General features: G+C 35.8%; 1 long non-coding RNA gene across 1 annotated transcript; it reads left to right on the forward strand.

Moving 5' to 3' along the window:
• The first annotated feature begins 1,598 nt into the window (after nt 1–1,598).
• On the forward strand, nt 1,599–13,772 carry LOC121065950. Its single transcript, XR_005817423.1, has 3 exons — nt 1,599–1,854; nt 2,316–2,402; nt 13,720–13,772. It is a non-coding gene; the product is annotated as an uncharacterized LOC121065950 (long non-coding RNA).
• Nucleotides 13,773–14,825: the final 1,053 nt, after the last annotated feature.

A 14,825-nucleotide genomic window follows, 5' to 3' on the forward strand; every position in this document is an offset into this window, starting at 1 on the left:
AGTTTTAGATCACAGCCGTATCTGATGTCTATCCCCTAATACCTGATATCCAAACCTGTTTGAACACGATAAGCTGCTTTTCTAACACTATATATCAATGAAATATACTATTTATATATTTATGTAAATCTCAATTATGGCTGTTTTACTTACATAGATACATAGTTTATGCAGTCTCCATCCTTAGAAGATAAAGCCCCAAGCAACCTCACCTGATCTCAGGCTGACCCTGCTTTGAGCAGGAGGCTCAACTAGAGACTTCCTGAACTGCCTTCCAAACTGAATTATTCTATAATTCTGTGATAATCATTTCAAGTGTAAATACTTAGCAGCTTGTGTGTACAAACAGAAAGAGTAATAAAATACTTTGTTTATAAACTCCAAATGTACATATTTTCCCCCTGGGAACTGAGGGAAATGTCAGTTTCCACTGCACAACTGTAAGCTTCATGCTGCATCCAGTTTCCCAACTTCAGGCAGAATCCAGGCATCACCTTGGGCTCAGGGTGTCAAGGTAAGCTCTTGGGATTCAGATTGACACTGTCTTTGAAAATGAAATCATAGTGCAGCTGTTCAGTCTGTAAAAATGAATACCAGATAAATGAATACTCTCTTTCAGAGTGCTTCAGCAATTTGGTCATTTTGATTTTTATTCCTTCATAAATATGTGACAATGGAAACTGGTTTTGTTGTTGTTGTTGTTGTTGTTGTTTTGTTTTGTTTTTTAATATATTGTTTTCTTTTTTCTCTCTTCTAAAATTTTCAACAACTTAAACATATACAGACTTAGGTGATATGGTGAGGTGATATACAGACTTAGGTGATGTACAGACTTAGGTGATATGATGAAGGATCCATGCAGCATTTCCTCAACACTATGCATTTTCCCATTGGTGTGTTTCTCAGAAATTTAGTTCTAGCCATTTAAAATTTCATCCTAGGTTTGAGAACTACTTTTCTCATGGCTTTTCTCCTGAAATAAGGAATATTCTCTGACACCCTCTTTTTATTCCAGCTGGGGCTTCTGTCAACAAAACTTCTGTTTGTCCGAAATCCTGTGGTTTTTGTTACCTACTCCTTACCCAGACCATAATTTTGAGTCTCACTTTTACATCTCCATTACTTTGATTCAATGAATGATAACCCACTTTTTGCAGACAAATTATGTATTATGGTTTAATTTCACTTATTTCTTCTCTTTATTATATCCCCTGTCTTACTCAAGCTGACACAATTAAATGTCATTGAGTTCTGGCAGTGAAAAAGAAGTTCAGGAACTTTTCCCTATTCCTCTGTTCACAAGTACTTCTCTATTGACAATCAGTTATGTATCTTAGGAAAATGACTGGCCTCTGGACTTTATCACAAACAACACAAGCTTAAACTTGCAAGATGATACATACACTGTATTTCTAAAACATAGTGAAGTCTCTTATATATACCCTGGAAAGGAATCATATTTTTGAGTTTATGACCAGTCTGCAATAGAGCACTGATAAGGGTGTATTTTTCTTGTATTGCTCTTTTGTTGTTGTACTTTCACTTATCAAGGTAATTATTTTTGCATTTCTTTATTTTATCTCTCACCATAGATGAAACATCTGATAATTACCAATAAAAAGAGCTGTAGAAATAATGTTTTAAACCAGTGTTTTAATCTGTTAGGTAACATCAGCTGTAGCATTTAACTTGCCTACTCTTTTTCTTCAGAAGGATGATTGTAAGCTTTTGTTCTGTAAAGATCTGCCTGTCCTACCCTGAGAATGGAGATACTGTGTGCGTGACTTATTGAAACTGCGGCTGCAAAGCTCTTCTAGTAGCTGCCCCTGTTCTGTGCTTCTGCAGATGCTTTGTGTCAGTGTTTCATTAAACCTATGTAAGCCAAATACTCTGTGAGAAATATAGTCATCCCAAAATATAATCTACAGTGTTTTGATGAAGACTTGTGATCTAATTTTGTCTAGAAAGGAAGTAAAAGAAAAGTTGTCATTATAAAATTGTATGTGTGTTTCTGCTTTAAGGTATATTTTGCATAGTCTCCTTTTAAACTAAGATGTGTTCACCTTTTTATGATCATTTGAGAGTTCATCCATGATGTGTATAACATCTTAATAAAGCCTGAGGTTTTAGTATTTTTTAAAGAACAGCAGTGTAGCATAAGGTGGTAATTCTCCAGTGAAGCTGTAACCTCAGCAGCTCTGATTCAGCTGAGGCTTCCTGACATCTTTCCCTTGGGTCAGGTCAGTTGAGACTAAAAACATTGCAAATGTCACATGTGGAGGGCTGTTGTAGACAGATGTGACATTTATTTACAGGCCTTTGGTGGCTGGCTTATCTTTGAAGCACTATTGATTACCTCATGAGGAGGAGGCTGTATATTCTTCCCCTTCTGCCAACACAAGGTAAGTTATGTAGGCACAGGTAATGGAAGTGATGAATTTGGGGAAAAACAGAGCTATGGATGAAGTCAAGTACAACAGGCACTGATGTCAAGAAAGGTGCTGTGATAAAAAAGGGGAACAATCAAAGCTGCCAAGAACTCTTTGGAGTTTAAACTATGCTAGCATGTCAAGCAGTGGAGCCATTCATATGACAGATTATTATATAAACTATCTTATTTTGCCTTACTAAATTATTCTATAATCATGCCTTGTGAGAAAGCCTGTTTGCTCTGACATTGTCACCATGGTAGAATGACTCTAAGAACCTGTGGCTTGTATGTCTTTTTGCAGGTTTTACATGGCAAATGGCTGCCATATCACAACATGCCAAGCAACAGCATCATTAGGAAACCAGGCATCCTGCCCCCCATGCACTCTCTTCCATTCACCTCTCTTAGCATGTAAATACCATAATCAGAGGTAATCTTCCCTACCATGTAACCATGAGGCTCCATTCATATGGTACAGCTTTCAATCCTGGTACATCAACCATAAAACCAAAATCACATGCTGGCTCCTGCTATACTGTTAGCAGCATGTGTGTGCTACAGTTGCATTAGGCATGCTAAAGCAGGTGGGCCTGAGGTAGAACATCACTAAAGTCCATTCCGTCTGCCCTCATCCTCTTACCACTCTGCCTCCTCTCACCACACCAGCTGGGTCTGTTCTTGATAGTGTTCACTATTTCTTCTGAATCGAAATACTGGTTTTGTCATCACATGAAAGAACACTGAGCTGACAGTTATGGGCAACATTTTTCAGCTCCAGTTAATTTATTGTAAATGTATTAACCTATGCTAAGTAACATTGGTTAGATGAAGTATGTTGGCTCTGATTCAGTAGGGGCTGCAAGCTTTCCCTAAATGCTTTTCATGTTTGAAGAAAACAATTCTGTCAATAGATCTAGTCAAAAAGCCATGTATAGTCATAAATTCTTTATCCAATGACAGCTTTTTTTAGATCAGTACAGTGTGACCCATCACTGCTCCTGCTTTTGAATCCAGATCTGCAAAGCCTTTTCTGCCATGGACTACTCTGAAGGAGAGACAAACATTGCTTTAATTTCTGAATTTCATTTCCAAAATTTCCATAAACTGGAAGTGGTTTGCAATGCTGACAAGTCTCTATACAGAATTAGATTTCCTCTGATCCACAATGTGAGTGTGCATGGGCCTACACACAGAGAAATACACAAAAATATGTATGTGACCATTTCCTTCATTTTTGCTTAACTGCATGCCACAAGAAATATTATGTTTTGTTTTTAAATTATATTACAGAGTGATTTAATTTGTAGTGGGAGCTAGAATTTTAATTTCTACTTTGAAAAACTTCCTAGTTTATTCATACGGTTGTCTTCATGAGGAAATAAGAGCTTAGGGAAAAGTATTGCTTTTGTAGAGTTGCTAATGCAGTCTTCCAATAGTGATAAAAACTAACATACTTCATAACATCCTAGCTAGTGAGTACTCACATTAAAAACATTTAGAATGTGGTCAAATTACATTTATGTCATAAAGAAGTTGTACTATGATAGAGCTATAATCAAATCACAATTATTTCCATTTGGCATAAAAAGAAATTTCAAACTCTTGTTGTTTATCAACTTAACTTTGCTAATTGAAGGAAATGGTTCGTATGTCCTTTATAAGACGTACAAAGCACATTTGTATTGCCAAATCAAGTTTTTTAAGATAGTTATAAAGTAGAGTGTAATGGCTGTTGAAGGACAAACAGCAGAAATAGTTCTTCGGCAGTTTAAGACTAGCTTTTTTGTTTATTTTCTTATGTAATACCTAATCCATCTTGTTAATTCAACTTATATTTATAGCAAACCAAGTGATTAAAAAAACTGACAAGTTGTTTTTTTATGCTAATTATACAGTGTGACCAGAGAGGTGCATATAATTAAGGACAGAATATACTGGCATTCTCTGGCTAATTTCCCTATATTTATTATGCCTATCCATAGCAACTCTATAGAATAATAGGGCCACAACTATGAGAAATGGCATGAAGTTGTTTGCTGCATATGACAAATATCCAGTTTGTTTACATGGAGAGACTAAAATGAGAATTTTGTGTGCTTAGGAAGTTGGGGAAACAGCATGTTTCTTAGCATGATTCTGATTTATTTTTTTAAAGTTCTCATCTAAAAAATTACTTGAAGCTTCTGTTTTGACTTTAGACATTTCTTAATTATGCCAGTCACTACACAAAAGATTTTTCATTCCCATGTGAGATAATTCGGAAGAGACTGATTTTAATAGCATCAAGTTTTAAACCAAAACATTTTGATTTCCATACTACCACTATTTATCCCAGCAGGAAAGCTCTTATTTCTGAATTTCCCATGGAACTAACTCTTGTACTTGCTAATTGCTGTACCACTTCCCTGAAGATTATCTTGACTAAGGTCTAAATTTCTGGTAGAGAGGTTGATTCTAAGAGAAAGCTCAAATAAAGGATGTTTTCCAGTAAAACCTGGTAAATTATAGACCACAATCTCAGAATGCCTGTTATCCTGTAAATATGCAACCATGGGCATACATGCTGTAATTACATCTGAAAATGCAAGAGAAATTGTGCATTCTAGTGATTTCTCACTTACTACTTGGCTGTTTGTTTAATGGCGTCGTATGAACAGCCACATTAAGAGGCATATAAAAACTATACAGTCAGGTCTTGAATATCAAAGGATGAAAATATATCTTTGTATTTGAATATATGCCAGGGCATTCTGTTTTTATGTCAGTAACATAAGAAATCCAAACAAGCATAAAGTTAAGCTGTGAAGGTTATTAATTGGTTAAAGTTGTTACATGGGGTAATATATTTAATATATATTATTAAGTTATATACATTATGGGGACATTATATTAAAATATGTCATATTTGGACTGTGGTTGCACCTTAGAGATTAAGCCCTTTTATAAAAATCACAGACAGTTTTATTTTTATTTTTTGAGTCATGTGGTAGGTATTTTAGGGGATTATGTAAGGCAAGAGCAGACCAGACAAGACTATTCATCGGCTATTCATCTTTATTTATAATATGCAACATTTAGGTATATGTTTCATTATATTTAGTAGATAATACAAAATGTTAATTTAAACATCTCTCGGATTCATCCCCCAAATGTTTCCTGCTTTACCATGTGCATTTTACATACAGAGATAAAGGTTTGGGGTTTTCTCCTAATAGTTTTTTAGGAATTTAAGCATCATGTATTCAGGATTTTAATTTTAAAATATAATATTTAATTTAAAAATAGTATATATAATTTAGACAATGTGAAAAATGCCTTCCCAGGAATACACTTAATGTTTTCTCTTTATACACCTGATTTTGCATGCAGCAGGTTGATCTCTGCTTAATCACCAAAATAAAATTTTTCAAATTCTGAAAGTTACTGAGTGTCACAAAGTACAAGTCCAGAAATAACATGTTGTAAACTGGCAAAGCATTGCTGAAAATCAGCTGTCAGTTTTATTTAACTGACATAAGAGAGCTCCAGGGCTCATGGTCCTTAATTTGTAATTGCTGGCAGGAACAGAGGGGAATAGGTTTTACAGTACATTCACAACAAATGTTGGATAATAGCTGTTCCTACTGTTCAGTTTGGTTAGGATATTTCTCTTAGAAATCTGGGGATTAGAAATTGTTTCTGGACTGTATACTAGAATATGCTACTGGGTGTACTTGGTAATTCCCAAAGTAAGTTATTTTAGCCTAAGAAGCATTATTGAAGACCTGGGGTTGTAGGCAGCAGTCCCCTTTGTTCTGCTCCCTGTGCAAGTCAAGTCGCAAAGTCACGAAACACAGCTCTGGCCCAGTGTGTTTCTGAAACATTTACTAATTTGGTTGCATCCTATCACATTCCTGCATGAGGGATGAGATCCAAAACAAGGATTTGACAAGGAGAGTGTATCTGCTGGCACCATTTCTTCCAGTGAGTTTTCCTTGCTCTCCTCACTATATTTTTTTGTATTTCTCCTGCTAGTTGTGGATGGTCAGCTGCAACCTCTCTACCATTTTGTTTTGTCCTCTTAGATGCCTTCCTCCCGGAAGGTAAAATTGTATGTTCCCTGTAATTTTATAGGGTCTTGGCATTTAGGCTTACCTTATGAAATGACATTTTCTCATTAGGATTGTTCTGGTTTTTAAGAACTTCTGTTCTATCATAAATGGAGATTACAGGTAGAAAATTAGGGAAGCTTCTGCAGGCAGGTTAGATCTGGGGACTAGTTGATACCAGGTGTCAGGAGTTATCAACTGGATTCTTCTTTTAAAATGATGTGATGAAATTACATGAATGAAAGTACAAGATCTGTACCCTGAGGAAAAGTGCTTTGGATGGAGAACTTTCTTCAGCTGTTGCAGCATCAGAACCATAACTTTATCTTCTCAAAGGCTGAAGAGGCCTGTTGATGTGTCCTTAGTGAATGATAGTAGGAGAAATCTTTTGATCTCTCTGTTTGGAGTACTACCTAAATATATAACTGTATATCATGTTTGAATGGTTATGAGAACTTTCCTAGTAGGTAATTTTTTTATTTTCTGCCTGTTATTTAATCTTGACAATAAATTATTCCTTATTGAAAAGTAAATAGAATTTTACTACTTAATTTCTCCCATCACTAGAACATTGCCATCACCTTTCTGCTTGTTTCACTGATCCTTAAATGACACCATATTAATGAGTTTAAGGGTTATTTTGAAGGAGAGCTTTTGTATGCATTGCTTATCTTCTGTTTAACAAATAGGCGTTTTCTACTTTGAGGGCTGGACTTTATGTACCATTTTTATTTCAGCTATTTCACCATTAATGTGATCAAAAAGATGGTTAATATGCAATTTCAGGAGCAGCTAGAGAAATCTTATTCAAGTTTCATTCTTGGTCTTTGGTCATCTTGTATATAAACTGCTGAATTGTGAAGGTATTTTTGAATGTGTGTTAAGCAGGGGCATCATGTCAGTCAGTGCAGTCAGATCAAATCTTTTCTCTGCTGCTGACATTGAACTGACCCATGGTGATTTTATTTTATTTTATTTTATTTTATTTTATTTTATTTTATTTTATTTTATTTTATTATTTTATTTTATTTTATTTTATTTTATTTTATTTTATTCAGCCTTTGTAATTTTGAATGGGTTTGTCTGGTATTGTTTAAGCTTCCTTGTTGCAGTGATTCAGGGTGGCTTTGAAGAATGGCTGCTTATGTATCAAATAGATAGATGCTTTATTAAATGCCTAGAATAGGCTATACTTTCATCTTTAGTTATTTCAAAGACTCCCCAGAGTTCCTGGTTTTGGTCTTAATTTGCTTTATTCTTAGGAAGCTTCAGTGGATAATATCTAATTCATGATACAAAACACTGTACCATGTGCTGATGGCTATATATAGGTTTGGATCAGTCCTTTTTCTTCCCTCAGGGAGTAAGTGGTAAAATAGGAATTTCTCATAGACATTTTGAGGCTATTTCAATTTTTTTTGTTTGGTATCTTTTTTTTTTTTTTTTTAGCTCTCGGATATGATTGTAGGTACATATCTGTTAAATTCCTCCCCACAAGTATACAAAAAATTGTTCCCTTATTCCACAGACTGTCAACCCAGACACTATGGGTGTTTAAGTGTGTAGCTTGTCCTACGTGAATTTGATGTATTGGGTTTCATTGGATAATTGAACCCCCAAAGTGGCTCCTGGCACATGAGGACGTGACTAGGGTTCAGTGGAAAAGTATTTAGTTAATGTATGGAGTGCTTTGCCATTTGCAGGCTCCAAGCCTTTCAGGGATTTAAATGCTAAAGTTAAATAGGCAGCTAGTTAACTTAATTGCATTTTGAAAAATTATATTAGTTTTTACAGAACATTGATTTTGCACATCATCAGAATCGTCTGAGGAGTCCAATTTAACTGATCACTTGCACAGCATTTCTAGGTGCAAGCCTTCTGAGATAACACACCTAGAAGCAAGGAGAGACATGTTTCAAAACAACACTGGCACAAAGGGCTGAGGGATTACTGTGAGTGGTGTTGCCAAGATCATTTCAACAGTATGAAAATGGCTGATAAAAACCATGGAACAAACCTGCAGTCCCCAGTTCACAGAAGCCTGCTTGTCCAGATAGGCTTGAATGGCTGCCAGTGGGTGAATCAGATGTCACTTGGGTTTGCGCATGAGGAGACAATCTGTTCCAGCAGCACCAGAGCCTGAAAAGAGGGAATGAATCAATAGGAAGAGACTCCACACACAATGTCCTTTTCATGTTACCAGGAAAACCAGTTTTATGCCAAATTACTCTGGGATCAGGATTGTGCCATTTACCTTATTGGAAAGCAATAGCTCCCCTTTATCAGTCAGTACAGTACTCATTTTCATTTACATCTTTGCTTTAAAGAAAAGGATATGGTTTCTTTGAGAATAGCATTGAATTGGATTCCATTCTGTGAGGACATGCAACTGTTGATTAATTCTATTTGCAGACATTTAAATCGTTGTTTTCATGATAAGAAGAGTTTAGATTTTCTTTTGAATTAGCAGAAATTATATGGGTTGCAGGTTCTGTTCTGTCCCTGGGGCACTGTCTGCCCCACTTATAAAATGCCAAATTAAATGAGAGCAGAATCTCAATTCCGTGATTTGAAGCTTTTCTTCTCCCCCAGAAACTCACACATACACACACACACACACACACACATACACTCACCGTGCTGTCACTCTGAAAAGTGATTTTGGTCATTTGAAGGGCTGAAAATGGCTTGAATTATTTAAAATGGCTGCTGGGGGACCCAGTAAGCTTTTGTATTCAGCAGTGGATCTTAACTGTGTTCCTTCTCTGGTTCTAACACTCTATCTTTTCTACTCAGGTTTGTTTTAAATGGTTTTCAGGACTCTTAAATATATTCATTAATTTTCTCCCAAACTAACCTTTAAATAATGGCCACTTTCTCTTAATCTCTCTGTAAAATGTTTATATTGGATGCAGTTACAAAAGAAGGACTTTTAATAATCTATCCTGCCATTCTAGGATAGACTATCCCCAGGTTTAAGTTTCTGAGGGGAAAGATTACTGCTGGGTGATAAATTTGTACTTGATACTACCAAGCAGCGTTTGTATGGAAGCAGCCAGTATGGTAGCTAGTGGTTCCTGAACAGGGAGACATGACACAGCTATAATTTATAGGCTCATTGCAGTGCTTTCTTATCCATTCCCATTGCCCATCTTTCTAAATAAATTTGTTGCTCCAGGTAGGTTATTTGCTAATCAGAAAAACTGCTATCAGGGCAGAAATGAAGGTTATGTAAAAGAAAGGAAGGCTTAATTTAGTACACCAAATGAATCCCTTTAGATATTTTTCAAAATACCTTTTTCTCTCGTACCACCTTCATAGCATCTTCATGTCTTGCCACTCTTTTTAATAATTGTCCCTCTTTCTATGCAGCACTTCTCAAATGTGTTGTGTCCCCTGTGCTATCTTTTTTATGCATATTTTGTCTCTGTTGCTAATTTGAGCCATAAATATTTAAAAAGTTCTAAGTTAAAAAAACGATGATGACATATATGCCACATTCATAATATTTGAAAACACTGGTCTGAAATAGCTATGTCAAAGTTCAGGAAAATAAATCACCATAATATTTATTATACAACTGGCTCCTTTATCAACATTATTATTATTGATATTACTATAGGCATTGTATTATTGTAGCCTTGTGCTTTTCAGATGGAAGCCTGTTTCATAAGTACAGACGAAGTTTCTACAGTGATTTTTGTTTTTGTTTTATTCCAAGTGTGTGAAATGCAGAGATGTATTTGGGCTTAGCTGCATAGAGATGTCTTCCTATGTCTTCCTAATTATTATTTCACCTACCAGTGGTAGTTTCTCCTTTTGAGAGGAGAAACAGAGACCTTCTGTGGCACTGAGACATGGGTACCTTCTGTTGCCCTGGAAATGAGGGTTGGGACACAATTACCAAATAGCTGTGCAGTGACCATGTTGCTCTCGTCTGTAGGTGCAAATGAGTAAAGCAACAGAAAGCACATGCTCCTTATGGCCTCCAGCCCTGAGGTCTCTGAAGCATAAGGGTGACAAAGGAGACAGTGCTGAAATAGAGCTAGAGCCATAATTGTACACCATTGCCAGTTGCAGGTCTTTGGTATCACACTTGTGACTCCAAATGCCATCATGAATAACCGAATCTCACTCAGAGTTGCATCTTCATTCTGTCATCCCATTCCAGGTGATAATTATGAATTTGGATCCCCTGGGTAAAGGAATATCTTGGACACATTAAAAATGCACATTCTTTTACTGCCTCAGCTTTTTAACTATTATTTATTTATTTATTTTATTTTTAAATTTTATTATAAGAAAGCTGCCAGGGACTATACTGGAGTTCAGAATTGAATAGACTTTTTTTTTTTTTTTGTCTCCAAATAGCTTTACTAGTTCTGATTTTGTGATTCCACAATGCCAAGGCTGAGAGACACCATTTGCCCAGACCGAAAGAACAGTTCTGCCCCAACTGGCTCAGTGGAGTCTATATGGGCTGTCTTGCCAGCCTGGAGCCAAACAGATAGCGCTGCCACCTATAGCTGTATTTAGACGGATAACCACACTAATAACAGTAACAATAATAATGTGGATGTTATTCTGTAGCAGGAGGACCAGCAGGGTTGCTAATCCTAGAAGTTTTGTCCAGATTTCCTCTAGCATGTTCCTCATTTTCAGTAGCAAAGGCTTTGCATCTCAAATTATGCACTATCTTGTTGCTGGCAGGTTATATCCAGAGAACTATTTGTGTAAAGATGTCCTCAGAACAGTGGTTCTGAAGGTCTGAGATGGTTTAAGCCTCAGGAGTACTAGGAAATCTTTTGAGTTCAATACTTATGGAAAGTTAACAACCTACTTAGACTTGGTAGCTAGAAATAATTATGGTCATAAGCAAAGAATTATTGTGGATATAAAGCCTCTCACAACTTTTGGTAGGTCAGTTTTGAAAGTTGACACAGGGAGAAGTATCTGATAAAGGGATGATGTAAATAACCCCACAGAAAGGTAAGTGATGAAATTTTTATTTTTCATGCACACCCATTCATTCAACTGTTAACAGAGCTGACCAAACATAATTTTCTTTTCATAAAATGGTGAGATTGGGTAATCTGTTGTACTTTCTCAATTAGTTATAATGAGAGACATTTAACTGTATTATTGGAAAACTAATATAATTATTGGATGCTGTATTGGAAAATTCATAATGATTTGAAGCTGCTGGCAACACTTAATGAGATTTCCTGTTTTGCTTTCATTCATTCAAGTATGTCCATTAGCAGTCAGATTGGTAAAGGCTGAAATATTTTGGCATGAAAGAGTTCCTTAAATGCAGAATTCATGTATAGTGGGTACTGTTCTAATCTGATTATTGTGGAGAACCTTTTTTTTGGCTTCTTTTTTATCTTTTATCTCATAATGTTTCTGTCATATATGATGAGAAAACTAGATTTTTCCTGATATCAGATTGCTATTTATTCTGCAAATACAGAATGAAGGAAGAAAAATAAGGCTTTATTGGAGGATTTAAATGTTCATAATGTTTTTCTTCAGTGGAAAAAAAGGGCAAATTTAAACAAAACAAAACCCCACAATATTTGTTGTATGCATTCTTGGCTTTAGATTCTAAATACAGCCAGGGACTATACAATGCTATAAGACAGACTTCAAGACTGCATTTAAATATAATGGTAACCCACAACAAAAATATATTTATCCTCCTCTATTAGAAAAATGACTTGTGAAGAATAAAAATTGTCTCTAGTTTTGAGTAAGCTGTATCTTTTAGTGTAACTTTGAGGTAATTATTTTTATGTTGTATAATGTGACCCAAATATTGTATTTTTGTCAGCATGTCTAATAGGTTGCTCAATACCCTTGTTCTGTACAGGTCATTGAGCCCATTCATGTTCAATGATATATAGTATGAATGTTCATGGGTAGTTTGATACATCTTTAATAGAAGGTGAAGGAAATGGCACAGGTTTATTTTTTGACCTTCTAGAAGTGTTTTCCCTGCTGGAGTGAATTGCACTTCTAGTCTGATCAATGGGAAGAGAAATTCTGGAGAAGAAAATGCTTAATTACTGCAGATAAACCTCTGAGAGCTGGCCAGTCATTTCCTGTGATTACCATTATAAAGCAAATTAAAGGAACATTTGTTTTAGATAAATTATTGTACAAAGTGAAAGGTCATCACAAGCATTTTCCTCTAACTTCTGAGTTCTTGGATTAGTTTATGCTGCTTTAATGACCTCATCTCTGCCCTCAATGCAAAATATCCTGAATAAGTAGTTCTGCTCAGGGCCCTTAGCTTAAGACAACATGAAAGAACTCTGAATACCCAATCATAATTAATATATACAAAAATTTTATGTCAGTGGACATTAAAAATATTAAAAATGGACAACTTACTTTTTAGGATGTAATAACATAATGTGTGAAATCATGATGAGACATAATACGAAGATTAAAAAGTCTGTCTAGTCGGCAAAAATGCATAATATATTGAACAGACAAATACAAAAAGAACCCCTAAGGTCTAGGCTGAGATGACAAGCATTCACTTTGTTAATGTAGAACGAAAAATATTAGTGGGCATTCTGGCCAATTTTAGAATGTCAAGCTGCACAAAACCAGATTCATGAGACCCAGGAGAGGCAGTCCAGTCATGTTTGCCATCTTTGATGGAGTCCCAGCATGGAGCTGGCATAAGCTAGTGGTGATTATCTGAAGGAGGGAGATACTTGCACTCTCTGGCTTGTCACTGAGCTGATGGTTGATAGAATTAGTTGGAGCAGCCTGGTGGAGTGTGACTGTCAATCAGACAAACTAGGTTCACTGTCCATCTCTCAATGGTCATGCAGGCGTGATGAGCCTGACCCCATGTGCAATAAAAGAAAAGAAAAATAGATGTTTCTTTGGTGTACCTCTTCTCTGGCAGATCATTGGGCTGTGTCTTCTTGCTGTGAAAACTGCTGTCAGAGGACTGTGGCAAGTGTTTAAGGACATTAATAAGACTTGTAGTATTTTGTGTCAGTGTGCATGCACATAGCATAGAGGTGTTTTAAAACTTAGTGGAAGTGCAATGGCACATAATCTGAAAGACCTGTGAAAGAGAGGTCTTTCCCACCCCACTCAAGGCACCATGTTTCTGCCAAACAGGCACAGCAGGCTGATGGAGAGCAGATTTCACTAATACTTGTATCTTGCATGCAGGGATGTAAGGAGAGGGACAGGCTGCAGCAGCATACTGCAGAGTAATAGCTGAGAATGTGAAATAAGTTAACAGTGCCACTGTCAAAAGTCTTCAGGAAAAAAAAGTGAGTTAGTTAAAGGACTGATTTACAACTGGGTGATATTTTGTAATGCTTGTAACATTGTAATGTTTTTAATATTTATAACAATTGATGTAACACTGAGGAAGATGGCTAATGGGCAATTCCGTGACACTGCAGATAAAAACATCAGTGATCAGTTTTCATTTTACAGAGGAATGAGGGTTACGAGCAAGGAAGAATATACTTCAGGAGAAAGACATCCCAAAAAGCTACTAAAAGGCTGCACACTGCTTAAAGACAAAAAAGAAAAGAATATTTAGAACAAAGATTGTCTAATTACATTTCACTGAGATACAGAGATCAAATACATTGTGAAGTTTGTTCTCACCTTATCTTTGTTAGATTTGTGCTTGGATGTGTGCTCTGCAGTCCTCAGTGTATTATACATTTGATTTCCAACCTAATTGCAAAGGAGTGGCTTTTTCTTAACTATTTTTTATTATTATTATTTTTACCTAAAATATAATTTATTAATTATGCCACAGTACATTGTAGGCATTATAAATCTTACTATGCACATGCCAGTGTCCTCTAAATTAATCTTATGGGCATTTATGTTGGATTTTTGCCTACTCCTTTGTCCAGTTTCAATCTTCAGTGAGTTTTTCAAGCTAGATTCAATTTCACATTTTAATTTATCATTACTTATAAAAGATTGACTTGAAAGTCTACTTATCATTGCACTATTATGTTTTACAGAGCTATTTAATTATTTGGGGGTAAAGAGATGACAAATTGTTCATGCTTCATTTTAGAGTGATATTTTGAAAAGTTTCAAAACCAAGAGTGAAATGCTATTTATGGTTGGAATAAGACTAGGATTTCTCTCAAGATGAGATGATGCAGTAATTCCCAGGCCTTTATTGGAAGTAGGTATAAGAGAAATTACTAATCACCTTGATAATGTTTTGGGGAGGTATTAAATTGACAAAGAATGTTACAGGAGAAGTGGACAGACTGTGTGTGGATGGCCATATGCGGACA

This window comes from Cygnus olor, chromosome 2, assembly GCF_009769625.2.
Source record: "Cygnus olor isolate bCygOlo1 chromosome 2, bCygOlo1.pri.v2, whole genome shotgun sequence".
In the NCBI taxonomy this organism is placed as follows: Eukaryota; Metazoa; Chordata; class Aves; order Anseriformes; family Anatidae; genus Cygnus; species Cygnus olor.